The sequence below is a fragment of the Sorex araneus genome, chromosome 2 (genome assembly GCF_027595985.1).
Source record: "Sorex araneus isolate mSorAra2 chromosome 2, mSorAra2.pri, whole genome shotgun sequence".
NCBI lineage: Eukaryota > Metazoa > Chordata > Mammalia > Eulipotyphla > Soricidae > Sorex > Sorex araneus.
Genome location: NC_073303.1, coordinates 42524027 through 42538013, shown reverse-complemented (window position 1 = coordinate 42538013; position 13987 = coordinate 42524027). Strand labels below are relative to the sequence as shown.

The window sequence follows — 13987 nt, the reverse complement described above, 5'->3', positions numbered from 1 at the left end:
GAAAGAATGAGATAAGAATGCTGAAACAAAGGCTGAAACAGAAATCCAACTGCACGGAGTGAAGGCAGGGCACTTGGCTTGCATGTGGCTGACCTGGGTTTGATTTCCTGAATCCCATATGGTCCCCTGAGCCCCACCCAGAGTGATCTCTGAGCACAGGGCCAGGAGTAAGTCCTGAGCACTGCCGGGTGTGGTCCAATACCTTCCTCAAACATTTTTATTTATTTTAAATAAAGTTTAAATCAGACCATTGGCGGGTTGGAAAAGGCTTGGGTGTAACACCTCAACAGCTGGTCGGCTGCATCCAAGGCAAGCTCCCTACTGGCTATACTATCACTCCAGCACCAATGTTTTTGCTTTTTTTTTTTTTTTTGGAGGGGGGCATTGGTAGGTGGCTTGGGCCACAACTAGTGACATTTAGAGGCAACTCATGGTTCTGTCCTCAGGGGCCATATAATGCCATGGACCAAAATGGGGTCTGTCACATTCAAGATAAACGCCTTAACAGTACAGGATACTGTCTCCTGTTTTATACATTGCTTTTTCTGAGTCCCTGTGATAGTTGTAGATTTATATTTAAAATACTAATTAACTCATTCATTTTTCTGTCTCTGTAGCAGCTGTCAAAAATCTCAAATTTCAACCATATTTCACATTTCATGTTGAGAACTTGGGAATATTTTAAGTAGCAATAATCACACCTTGAATAAAGCTCACTGGTTATGATACCGTCCCTGTGCAAAGCTCAATTTCAACAATACTTAATCTGATTGCTGTCTTCAGTATTTTTTTGACATTCCAGACTTAAGGAGACCATTTGCTTTTGGTTAAAAGCTTAAGCACATATTTAAAATTCACAGGAGAATACAATCCACAGTGGAATTTTTATACTGATTAAATTGGTTCATTCCCAAAGTGTACAGTTTATGGGCTCTGATACTCAAAAACTAGTAGCAATCAAATAAATGAAAGAAAGATCCTGATGAAAGAACCAAAGGAGGCCTTTGACCAAGTGTCTTGTTTAGTGATCTGAATAATTGAGTTTCAATTTCCCTTGAAGTGTTAATTTAAGAGCAGCAGGTGATGTACCCACAAGCACAATTTCCTCTTTTCTTCAATAAAGGATAATTAAAGCTTATAGTATTTCAAGAGCAATTTTGAACAGAGTCTGAGGATCTGGTTTTTTTTGGGAAGCTATTATCTTAGCAGTAAATTTATATCTTCAAGAGATGAGAACTGGTTTCTGATCATAAACTTATTAATACTTACTCCCAAATAGAACAGTAGGGAATGTTCAAAGGAAGTAAATTTGAATTGTGAATTCTTGGTAAGGGTTTTGTAACATTGATAAAAATTCAAGAGAGAATCAGGAGACTTTAAAATCATGGGCATATTGAAACTTTTGATGATAAATCTAACAGTCTGGAATACTATCTCCTTAGCAATGAGAGGTACAGACGATGGCATTTTCACTTCAGGCCAATGTCAGAGGAAAGGAAAGAAAGGGAGAAAGAAATGGAGTTAAAGCATGAAATCTTGATTTGGCATCTTGGAATAACTTTTCACTTCAAATGTCATCTGCTTCTGGTGAGGTTTTTAATTTGGTTTTTAATCTCCTCCTGGTGTGTAGTTCCCAGAGTTATCAGACCCAGGGTTCAAATATCTAAGTTTGGGTGGCACTGGAGAGGAGTGTGGTATGACATAGTCCTTTCCAAGGAGAGTTGAGGTGGTCTTTGTCATCAAGGATCCCACATCAAAGAGGCAGAAGAAACTTAGGAGTGTCTAATTTGAGTCCTAGATATTCGAGGTACCTAGGAGAATTCAAGGTTCAGGCCTCTTTATGGGATTATCACAAAACCTCTGTGCAATGAGATTAGCATCCAACATCTACAAAGCTGCAAATGCAAGTTTTCTCTTTAAATCAACCCCATATGTTTTTATAGCAAAACGAATGGTTGCACAGAACTTGGCCTGCTTATTTATACGTTTAAATCCTTTAGAGATTACTTTGCCGGAAAATTTCAGTGACCTTTGAGATCAGGAATTCGAGCCTAGGGCTTTCAATAAGATTCTGCTTACAGCTCTGGAGGACAGGGTCCAGGTGAGAGGGCACCCCGAGAATTGCACCAAAATGCAGCGAGGCACAGCAGCAACCGAAGGATTCCACCAGGAAGTGCATGGCAGTGACCAGCAAGCACCGGTCACCTCAGGAAAAGCTGCTGAGCAGTAAGGAGTTCAAGTGATGTGGCACCAGGATTGGAGGGAGGGATGAAGCTGATGGGCGGAATGTGAGGAGATAAAACAGTAAAAGGTGGGCTGCACATTCCCCCCACCCCCAGCCCTATGACTCCTCCCGGGCACGAGACATGAGCAGGAGACCCCTCTGGGGCCTGGCACAGTCCTGGGCCAGCACTCACAGCAAGGCACACACAGCTGTGGCCCCAGACAGAGGAGTCTTCACCAGCACGCCAGACTGAGGTGGTGGGTGAAAGCTCCAGGCAACCTCAGGTGAAGACAAAGCCCAGACCATCTCCTTCTCTCTTGTACATCTGAGTGTGAGACTCGGGAGGAGTCGATTGAACATCTCACGAAGGCTGATTCCCGTGTGTCAGCTGCTCCAACCCAAGTAACGGAGGCAGTGGAGCCAGGGTGAGCGCCAGGAACTGAGACAACAGAGTCAATCAACGCTGGTTTTGCACCACAAAGTCTCAGCAGTGGATTGAGAACATGCCACAGCACAGGCTCTGATGGAATCAGTGAATGCAAACCTTATAGAGCTACCTGAGTCTGTACAAAACTGGGCCCTCACACATAGCCCTCACTGCGCCTCTTGGACACAAGGAGGAGTGGACATGTCCAGCTGAATCAGTGGGGGAAGACAACAGTTGGTAAGGGTTGCCACACACCCACCGGGTACAGACCCTCAGATGACAACGTCAACATGAGCATGGTAAGGCTGTACAGTGAACTTCAGGGGACATAACAAAGCTTGACCATAGGAAAGCAAATGTGCAGTCAGAAGGCACTGAGCTGAAGACCTTTGTAGGTGAAATTAAAGGCCCGTTGGAAGTTCTCAACAACAGAGAGAAGCTGAGAAACAAAAATGGTAGATGATGAAATGCAGGAATTCAACATAAAGAACAGGAGAAGAAAAAAGAGCAAAAAGAAATCAAGACAATTCCAGAGAGCTGTGGGATAACTCTAAGAGGAACAATATCTGAATGATAGGCATCCCTGAGGATGAGGCAGAGGAGAATCGAGAACTATGGGTCAAAGGAATCAGCAGAAAACACCCCCAATATGAGGACTGAGTCAAGCAACCCAGATCCAAGATGCTCAGAGTTCCAAACAAAATTAACATAACTATAAGTATTCCACGATACTGTAATTAAAATGACAAAAGTCTAAAACATATATAGACTCTAAGGAACATTAAGATCAAAGAAGAAACCCCCAAAAGATTCACAGAAGACTTATCAGAGGAAACTCCACAGGTCAGCATGAATGGCGATGGATGAAATAAACATCCCAGCAAGAATACTCAAGGCAGCTCGGTTGGTTGTATTTCAAATTCAAAGGAGTGACCCAAAGCTTAATGGACAAATAGTTGATGGCCATTAAGCCAGCTTTTCAGGAAGCACTAAATTCCTTTAAAAAGAGAAGTCAGAGGTCACAAACACTGATAACCTTTACAAAATACCTGAAGAATAAGAGTTCACCAAAGGTCACTGAGTGAACTAAAGTGTTCTAATAATTTTGTTGAAGGGAAGTTGGTATTTTGATGTGGTAAAATTGCACTTCTAAAGTGCACAATAAACAGGTGCATTCTTTTTCACTTTTGTAAAGAAATATTACCTCAATTAAAAATAAAAAACTTGCAATTGTAAAGCCAGTAGGGTGTTAGCCTTGCATGTGGCTGACCCGGGTTTGATCTCGAGCCACAGATGGTCACCTGAGCCCTGCCAGGAGTGAGCCCTGAGCACAGAATCAAGGATAAGCACTGAGCACCGCCAGGTGTGCCCCCCAAACAAAAACAAACAAAAATGAAAATTAAAATTAAAGCTTACTATTAACCAGGTGCAAAATAAGACTCATTGTTTTGCAGAAAGGAAAAACAAAGGAAAAACAGACAAAAACACCCCCAAAAAACAGTTGAGGGCTGGAGGTATATATAGTATAGTGAGTTACCTTGCATGCAGCCCACCCAGGTTTGATCCCTGGCACCCCAGAAGGTTCCTGAACACTGCCAAGAGTGATCCCTGAGTGTAGAGCCAGGAGTAAGCCCTGAGCACCATTGGACATGGCTCCAAAGCAAAACAAAACAAGAATAGTTGAATTAAAAAGGTTTCTGGTAGTTGGAAAAGTTCAGTTTGGGGAATGGAAAGAGAGTATAGCAGGTAGGGCACTTGCCTTGCACATGGCCAACCAGGATTTGATCCCCAGACCATCCCGCACCCTGATACCACCCCCTATCCCTCATCCTCATTGAACCCTCTCTCTTCTCCCCTACCCCCTAAACCGACCCCTCCCCAGCCCACAAGGAGTGATTCCTGAGAGCAGAGCCAGGAGTTCCCCTGAGCACCGCTGGGTTTGCCTCCCACCCCAGCCCGACTTTTGTGCTCAGACAGCTAAGCTTAACAGTTGAGGAGAAACCCCAACTTTACATTTGCACTTAAGGAATCACTGGGAGGGAAACACTGGTCAGAGCTGCTCTAATTTAAAAACCCTTGACAATTGGTCTGTTTGTTTTCTTAACCCTTTTCTTCCCCTCCAGGCTGCAGTGGTTGCACAGCGGGTAGGTTTTTTGCCTTGCATGCAGCGGACCGGGGTTCAATTCCTCCATCCCTCTTGGAGAGCCTGGCAAGCTACCTGTTGCGTATTCGATATGCCAAAAAACAGTAACAAGTCTCACAAAGGAGACGTTACTGGTGCCCGCTCGAGCAAATCGATGAGCAACGGGAAGACAGTGCTACAGTGCTTTCTTCCCCTCTGTTTCTTATCATCTTGAAGTTTGCATTTAAACAGGATGACTCAAACAACAATCTTTGTATTTGAAACAGTTTAAAATTTCCCTAAAGGACAGAAATTTAAATACCTGAGATGAGAAGACTTGTACTTTGGGTTTTGCGTGGAGAGTTTTTCTTTTTCCTCGTGGGTACATTTCCTGTCTACATTTACCGAATTTCTGACTATACTGTTATTTTCTTAACCCTTTCATATATTTTTTTCATATTTCATCCAGGACAAATATAAAATATCTTAGCAGTTTTAGTCAACTCCATGGCTTCAAACCTACAACCACTTTTTGGTTTTGTTTTGCTTTTGTTTTGGTACCACACAGTGCTCAGGGTTGGCTCCTGGCTCTGTGCTCAGGGATCACTCCTAGCAGGATTCAGGGAAACCATATGTGGTGCCAGGGATCGAATCCAGGTCCACTTGTGCAAGGCAAGTGCCCTACCCACTGCTATCTCCAGCCCCCTTTATGATCACTTAAAATATTTTTTAACTGTATTTTTTTTTGGGGGGGGAGTCACACCCGGCAATGCTCATGGATTAACCCTGGCTCTGTACTCAGGAATTACTTCTGGCAGTGCTGGGGGACCATATGGGACGCAGGGGATCAAAGCTGAGTCAGCCTCGTGCAAGGCAAATGCCCTACCTGCTGTACTATCACTCCTCTGTGCTATTACTTAAAAAGCAATATCAGGATCACTCTAAAATTAATGTGTTATGGTATGGGTTTGGAGTGAAAACAAGTGGTCAGCAGCAGAACATTTGCCTTGCATGTGTGAGGCCTTGGGTTTGACACCCAGCATGAGAACATAGTGGAATGAAAGGAAACATTTTATTAAAAAAACCAGTCATCTCTCTCTGTTGAGTTTAGGTTTTTTTTTTTTTTTTTGCTTTTTTTTTTGGGTCACGCCTGGCGATGCACAGGGGTTACTCCTGGCTTTGCACTCAGGAATTACCCCTGGCGGTGCTCAGGGGACCATATGGGATGCTGGGATTCGAACCCGGGTCGGCCGCGTGCAAGGCAAACGCCCTACCCGCTGTGCTATTGCCCCAGCCCCTCTCTGTTGAGTCTAACAGAGGTCTCGGGAAGTCGCCTTTCTACTTTTTCCCAGGATCCCACTAGCAGACTGTGCGTGAGGTGTAAAGTGGATAGTGTAGCTCCAATATCTGTCAGGATTCTGTCTGATTATTCAGAATAATCACTTTCCCTTTGCGCATTACTAGAAAGCCTTTCCTAGTCCTGCTGACTCTGAGATCAGCTCTCCTTTGAAGATGTGGAAATGTTTGTAAGGTCGTTAATTAGGCAGACTTCTCTCTGCATTGGTATAATATCTTTGAGGGAAACAACAGTTCAAATAGAGAATTTCTAAAGTGACGACTGAAATATAAAGGAGAATCAGGGAGCCAGATTGGTCTTGTAATCTTTTGGTTTTGTTACCTCTTAGATCTTTAATTTTTAATTGACCTTTTGCAATGAATAATTCAGTGCAGCTATTTTAGAGCCTGGAAGACTTTTGAAGCCTAGATCAATTAAAATCAACATCTGGCGGGGGGGGGGGGGGGTTATTTGTTTGTTTGTTTGGAGGCCACACCCTGCCATGCTTGGGGGCTATTCCTGGCTTAGTGTTCAGGGATCTTTTGGGGGGACCATATGGTGCTAGGGCTCACACTCACGTCTCCCACATGCAAAACATGTGCTCCAGCCCTTTGATCTCCCTCCCTGGCTTCTGTGTAATCACTGAGCCTGTCCCTTTGAGTGTCCTAAATGAAAGGTAGATTGGCACGTTTCTGCTAAGGACCATGGTCATTCTAGGTTTCTGGTAAGATATTCGTGTTTGTTAGGTCTTTATGGACTGGAGCGATAGTACAGCAGGTAGGGCATTTGCCTTGCACGTGGCCAACCCAGGTTCGATTCCTCTGTCACTCTCAGAGAGCCGGCAAGCTACCGAGAGTATCCCGCCCGCATGGCAGAGCCTGGCAAGCTACCTGTGACGTATTCAATATGCCAAAAACAGTAACAACAAGTCTCACAATGGAGACATTACTGATGCCCATTTGAGCAAATAGATGAACAATTGGAAGACAGTAATACAGTGCTACAGATTTTATAACTTTTTAAAATTTTATTTTATTTTTATAAAATTGTTCATAATAATTTATTACATTCAGTAATAAATTATTCCAACACCAATCCCACCACTGTTACACATTCCCACCACCATATTTCGAATTTTTCCACCCCAACCTCCAAAGCCTGCCCCCAAAGCAGGACCTAGATAATTTATTTTGTATTATTTGTTATGAATAATCTGCTAAAAATGATCCAAATTTTTTTTCCTTAGAGGAAAGTGTGTGAATATTGTTGTATCTAACCCTGGAGCCATTAAGCCCTTGTATAAGAGATTACTAACATAAACATACGAAATGCTTCACAAATTTGTGTGTCATTCTTGTGCAGGGCCCATACTAATCTTCTCTGTATTGTTCCAATTTTAGTATATGTGCTACCCAAATGAACATGGTCTTTATAATTTATTGGACTAGAGCTTTTTTTTTTTTTTAAATTCTAGTTTATTTATTTATTTATTTATTTATTTATTTTTGGTTTTTGGGTCACACCTGGCGATGCACAGGGGTTACTCCTGGCTCTGCACTCAGGAATTATTCCTGGCGGTGCTCAGGGGACCATATGGGATGCTGGGATTTGAACCCGGGTCAGCCGCGTGCAAGGCAAACGCCCTACCCGCTATGCTGTCACTCCAGCCCCCATGGACTAGAGCTTTTAAAAATTAAAAAACATATTTTTGGGTTTTGGGACATAAGTCAGGGGCTACTCCTGGCTCTACACTCAGGAATTGCTACTGGCGGTTCTTGGGGGACCATATGGGTTCCTGGGAATTGAACCCAGGTTGGCAGCATGCAAGGCAAGCTTTGCCTTACCAACTGTACTATCGCTCCAATCCCAAGGACTATGACGTGAATGAAGTATTTATGCTGGAAGGTGGCATGCTTGATCTTTGGGATTTTTTTTCTTTTGGGGTCACACCCGACAATGCACAGGGGTCACTCCTGGCTCTGCACTCAGGAATTATCCCTGGCGGTGCTAAGGGGACCATATGGGACCACATGGGATGCTGGGAATCGAACCCTAGACGGCCGCGTGTGAGGCAAATGCCCTCCCCATTGTACTATCACTCCAGTCTCAGCCCCAGAGCCATTTCTTTTTCATTAGAGCTTGTCTAATACAAACAGCACCAAGATTAGTGTATCTTAAAATACTGGCATTAACTGAAATACGTTCCTGTCCCTTACCTGAAAAAAGGGAAAATAATACCAACCAGACCAATCTGTACCTACCAGCAGCAGGCAACTCTGCACTAGAGAAAAAGCTGAACCAGCAGTTGGAGGCAACCGGGAGGTGGAGGCGCCACAGAGAGAACGACACACTGACCCCCCACCCCTTGGGCAGACGTAAGGGCAGGGATGGTGGGTGGGAGTCATTAAGGTTCCTGGAAATTATGAAATTAAATGCCCCAGGGTTGGTTCTAGGCAGGAACATCTACCAGTTCCGTTGGCTCTGGCATGAAAATTCTAACTACAGACCACTGGCTCCCCAAACACCGCCCAGCAGCTCCAGGAAAAATTCATTCACCAGCTCTAATTGACCTGCCCTGGACTGAAAAACCAATTAGAGCTTAAAGGGGGGACTGAGCTCAAAACTAGTGGACGTTACCTGCAAACCTTAGATAAGGCAACAAAAATGCCCCACCCCGGTGTTCTTTAATCTCTGTGACACTATCAGAAATTCACTTTGGATCCTGTCAGTTCCACTGAGTCTGATAGGTAGCAAAAAATACCAGTTTTTTTTTTATAATCTTCTAGTTGATTTTATTGAATGGTTCATATAGATAGGAAGCATCTAGCAATTAGAAAAGAGTTCCAATAGTATTATAAATTATGATACCTCCACTTGAAACATTAATACAGAGGGGGATTCCTGAACACTAGAGGCAGGAGAAAGCTTTGAGCATCCCTGGGTATGGCCCCCAAAGCAAAACAATTTTGAAAAATAGAAGAGAGCTCTGAATATTTGTACAAAATGATTGGATTTTACCAATCCAAGGAGGGAAAAAAAGGAGCAATTGGGAGATTATATCAGATTTAGATAACTTTTATCTAAAAGGTGATCATTGCCTTGGCAATTGAGTAAGATGATTATATTGGCACTGACCTGAAAATTGTCTGTTGCTCCCTGAAATTAATATTCCTGGAAGAAGTTGAAATCACACTTAGTTTCACTACTAAGTCTGTTGGTTTGTTTTAGGGTAACACCTGGACGGGCTCAAGGTTTACTCCTAATGGTGTTGGGGGACCCTCTGGGGTGCTTGGCTTTGAATGCAAGTTGGCAGAGTGCAAGACAAATGCCCTACCTGCTTTACTATCTCTTTGGCCTCTCACTATTGAGTTTTGATGGTCTTAAACCAAGTACTTCTGCTTCACATATTTTTTCTTTGATCAACATAAAAAATGCTCAACAGGTTCAAGAAAATGATACATAACTAAATCTTGCATTTCTATAAAGGAAGAATATTTTTTAAAATATATTTAAAAAATAAAGTTTATAAGGAAGTGTGGTCCTGCCTGCAGGTCAACCTGTGCTCACGGGGCAGTGCATCAGCAGCCGTCAGGCTTCCTGATGCCCCAGAATTGCTATTGTGCTTCTGACCGAACACCAACAACTCGGGATCTAGTTTCCTGAGAAATTAAATAGCCAAAAGTTAGATATGTGGGAGCTATGCCCACAAACCACCTCTGGCTCAGCTATACAAACTCATTTATCGGCTTTGCTTCAGAGACCCATAAATAAACCTCAGAAGAAAACAAAAACAGTTCACCTTAGACCTGCACAAGGCTGAACAGACTGGAATAAATCAGAGGCAGGTGGGTTAGCCCGGTGCCCACCCAAGCAGAGCCCCTGGCAGCTGCTTGTTCCCACAATCCAAGATCGCTGCCACGCCCCCAGCTGGACTCCACCCTCTCAGGATGGACCTCACTGAGATACTTACCTGTTGAAAATTTGGATATGAGGGCTTGTGACTGAAATCTCCAGGCTTTCTCGGGGTCGGGAGGGGCTACCTCCCTGCACTTCCCTTTACTTCCAGAAGCCTCAGCAGTCATGTGCACACCCCAAAGCTGCCACCCAGTTCAAAAGCTACTCCAGCCTTACCGTCTCTATAAAAATACTGAATGCCCTGAACAAACACCATGACCTCTTAGCACCTATATTGCAGACCATATTGCACAGAAGGAGGAGGAGAGAGAGAGAAAGAAGAAAAGTGCTTGCCATAGAGACAGGCTGGGGTTGGGGGTGGGAGGTGGGGTGTTGGGGGATGGTGGAAGGGAAATGGGGGACGTTGGTGGTGGGAAATGCACACTGATGGAGGGATGGGTGTTGGATCATTGTTTGACTGGAACCCAATCATGAACAGCTTTGTAATGGTCTATCTCATGGATAGTCAATTAAAAAAATAGAAAACAATAATAAAGTTTATAGTAGAAGAATAAAATGAATGAGTTTAAAAAAACTAGAAGTGTCCAGTAAGAAATAGTTCTGATGAAGCAGAAGGAACAATTGTGAAAACCACATTGTTCAGATTATTCAGAACTAAATGGAGTGGATTGTTTTTCCACACACAAGAGCATAGAGGAACCAGAAGAAAAAGAATTTTTTCTTTAAGCATCATTAAGCAAGAGAAATATATATTATAACAGAACATTGTGATTTATCCCATTTCTATCTTCTCTGGGTCTGGCCAAGTTGAATATTAATCACCCCCACCCTAGCAAAATAGAGGTCACGTGTGGAAAGGAAGGATGATAGACTCAGGAGGATATTTTCCCTATCCTGTTGAAATACAAAATTAACTGAGTAAATTTGCAGATCTAATTTGACTTTATTACAGATTCAGGAATCTGTAATAAAGCAGCAGAGAATACTGGGTGGGATGCAAAGGGGAATCGTACAAAGGGTTTTTCACAGAAGTGAGGGGGGACTGGTGCTGGAGAGATGTTAAGTTTTGCTTTTGCATGATACCCACTCTGGTTTTATCCCAGATACTGCATGTTGTTCCCTTGAGTACTTCCAGGGGCTACCCCTGAATACAGAGCCAGGAGTAAACCCTAAACATTGCTGGGTGTAGCCATACCTCAACCATCACCGCTCACTCCTGCCAAAAAATGGGGGGGAAATAAGGGTGAGAGAAAAAAACAGCAAAAAAGAGAAAAGTGGAAAGGGGTCCAAAGAGATAGCACAGTGGGTTGAGTGTTTATTTTCCATGCAGCTCACCCAGGTACTATCTCAGGCACTATATATGGTTCCCTGCCAGGAAAGAACCCTTGGTGTAGAGCCAGAAATAATCCCCAAGCATAGCCACGTGTGTCTCCCCGCCCCATCAAAAAAAGAGAAAAATGCAATTTCTTGGAAGGAAATGAAGAGTTTAGGGAAGAAGTCTCCTCATTGGCTGGCCTGCTGGTTTCCCATTGGTCTGCTGTTGCCCGAAATCGTCCTCCTGTGTTGTTGCATTTTATGTACTGGAGGGGGAGTTATCTCTTCCTGACTATCTTCCTCTTTGGCATAAGGCATGACCAATGAGAGAACTTCCTCTATTGGCATTCCCTACTTCAGTTTTACTTGTGTTCTTCTTTATTAATTTCCACTGCAAACATGATTCCCATGGAACTTGGGTTGTTTCATACTGGACAGCAGTATAAAGATGGGGCTAGAGAGAGGGGCAGGGGTACAGCAGGAACGGCACTCACCCCGCGGGTGTCTTACCTGGGTCAAATCCCCAGCAACCTATAAGGTTCCCCTGAGCCTGCCAGGAGTGATCCCTGGGCACAGAGCCAAGACGAAGCCCTGAACACAGTTGGATGTGGCACACCCCTCCCCCAAACCCTCCAAAAGTATAAAGATGAAAAAAAGATGCTGTCACAAGCTCAAGATAAGCATTTTCATATTTTAATTTTATACTGATACAAAATGATAAAGATGAAAGGCATGGCTCTTAGGTAATAATAGTAACCAGCACATTTTCTTTTTAAAACGCTTCCTCTCGCCTAATGAAAATTGGAATAAAAAATAAAATAAGATGCTCCCTGTCAAAGTGTCATTGACGAGGAGTGCCAACTGCCCTTGATGGTCGAGCGTTGGTCTAGGGTTGGGTGTGGGTATGTGTCTGGGCATGTGTCTGGACAGGGACCCCTGAGAGTCAGTTCTATGGAGGGAGAAACTTCTGTCCTCCAGAAACGGACTCTGGGATGATTCTGGTGATGCTGGACCAAGCAGTGACGGTGCTGCCGCCCACAGCCTGAGTCTGTGACTCCCTTTCCACGGTCGCCTTGGGAGAGGCAGGGCTGCGTCTACCTGCCTCTGACTTCCTGGTGGGTCTTTTCACTCAGCTATTTTTCAATCTATGAAATTTTGACTTTATGTAAGACATGAAAGTAGTTACAGAAACACCGGCTGCGTAGATGGAAGGAACATGCCAACTCCGTGATAAATATAGTGCTGCTAAAAAGGAGGGCGCTGGGACTGAATCATCTCTCAATAATACCAAGCTAAAGAAAGAGTCATTGGTTATAGTCAGTCTGACGGATCCTGCAGAAAACTTACGATGACCACTCGGAGAGGATGGAGAAATGGACTTTTTGAGTTCAGGATCTGAAAACTGAGAGATCTCCTCCAATAGGGAAAATGCTGAAACCCTCAGGTCTTGACACTCCCCAGATCACAGGGAGCTTCTCCAAACCTTCCAGAAAGCATAGAGCCACGTTCGACGGCTCATCCCCAGGGTGGGCCTGGGTCTGATGTATCACTGTTCTCGTCTCTTCGTCCAGGCTTCCCAAGGTGATCCTGTTTGACCCGTGGACTAAGGTGGTGACTGAGTGACATCCCACCAAATCCTCACGCTTCGTTCCCAGCCCCATTGTCCTATGACCATTGATGTCCTATGACATCACCTCCCACGGCCCGTGCATCTTTAGCCAGAACTGTGGAGTCCACTCGAGCAGTAGGAAGTCTCTAAGCACGCCCTCCCAATTATGCAGAATCTGCCTCACTTGAATGTGAATAGATGTCCAAACCCATAGACTCTATTATCTCCTGGGCTCCTCCAGGAAGGTCTCGTACATAGTATCCACTGGGACCTAATCACAGGATAGGAACAGACACCCACCCACGCCAGGTTCACCACTGTGGAGTATAAGAGTTGATTCTCATAGAGCTCCCCAGTGAAGATACCGCTCGTGTATCCGGGGTGGGGGGGGGGTGGGAGGGAGGAAGGGAGGGAAAACAGAGAACCCTTTCTAGTAGCTCAAAGCCATAGTTGACATTGACCATTTGATTGTTTTTTTTTTCTTTCAGTTTTGGGGCCTCCTCCAGCAGTGCTCAGGGTTTACTCCTGACTTTGCACTCAGGCATCACTCCCGCAGGCTCAGGAGACCATATGTGGTGCCGGGGATTGAACCCGGCTCAGCCGTGTGCAAGGCATGTGCGTTACTCACTGTACCATCGCTCTGGCCCTGACCTTGAGCCCATTTGTGATGGTGTGTCTGGGGGATGACTGAAGATATCTCTGCATGGCACTGAGTTTCTGGCGCTGTTCCACGGCGTGGTAGCCAAGGTGGGCCTGTCCAGGTTCCTTCAGAGCGACTCGCCTCTCTCGGGAGGTCCGGGACTCCTGCGTGAGCCTGTGTGTGCACAGAGGGGAATGCCAAGGTGTACTCTGTCTTGGAATGGATGCCACTGTTTCTTTCATTGCTTTGAGCCACTAAGGATGGGTAGCTCAATAATTCAAATATTAAGACCCCAGCTGGTGTTCCCTGGGGTCTCCGGGTCCTTTTGCACTATTTTTTTGGATTATTTTTGTACTATTTTTGTATCCGTTTACCACTGTGTGCATTTATTCTCTACCTC

General features: G+C 44.4%; 2 non-coding genes across 2 annotated transcripts; both read right to left on the bottom strand.

Moving 5' to 3' along the window:
* Window positions 1-605: 605 nt before the first annotated feature.
* On the bottom strand, window positions 606-746 carry LOC129402747 (U4 spliceosomal RNA). The gene has a single exon (XR_008628795.1). It is a non-coding gene; the product is annotated as a U4 spliceosomal RNA (small nuclear RNA).
* Window positions 747-7426: 6680 nt separating this feature from the next.
* LOC129402823 (U6 spliceosomal RNA) lies at window positions 7427-7531 on the bottom strand. Its single transcript, XR_008628864.1, has one exon. It is a non-coding gene; the product is annotated as a U6 spliceosomal RNA (small nuclear RNA).
* Window positions 7532-13987: the final 6456 nt, after the last annotated feature.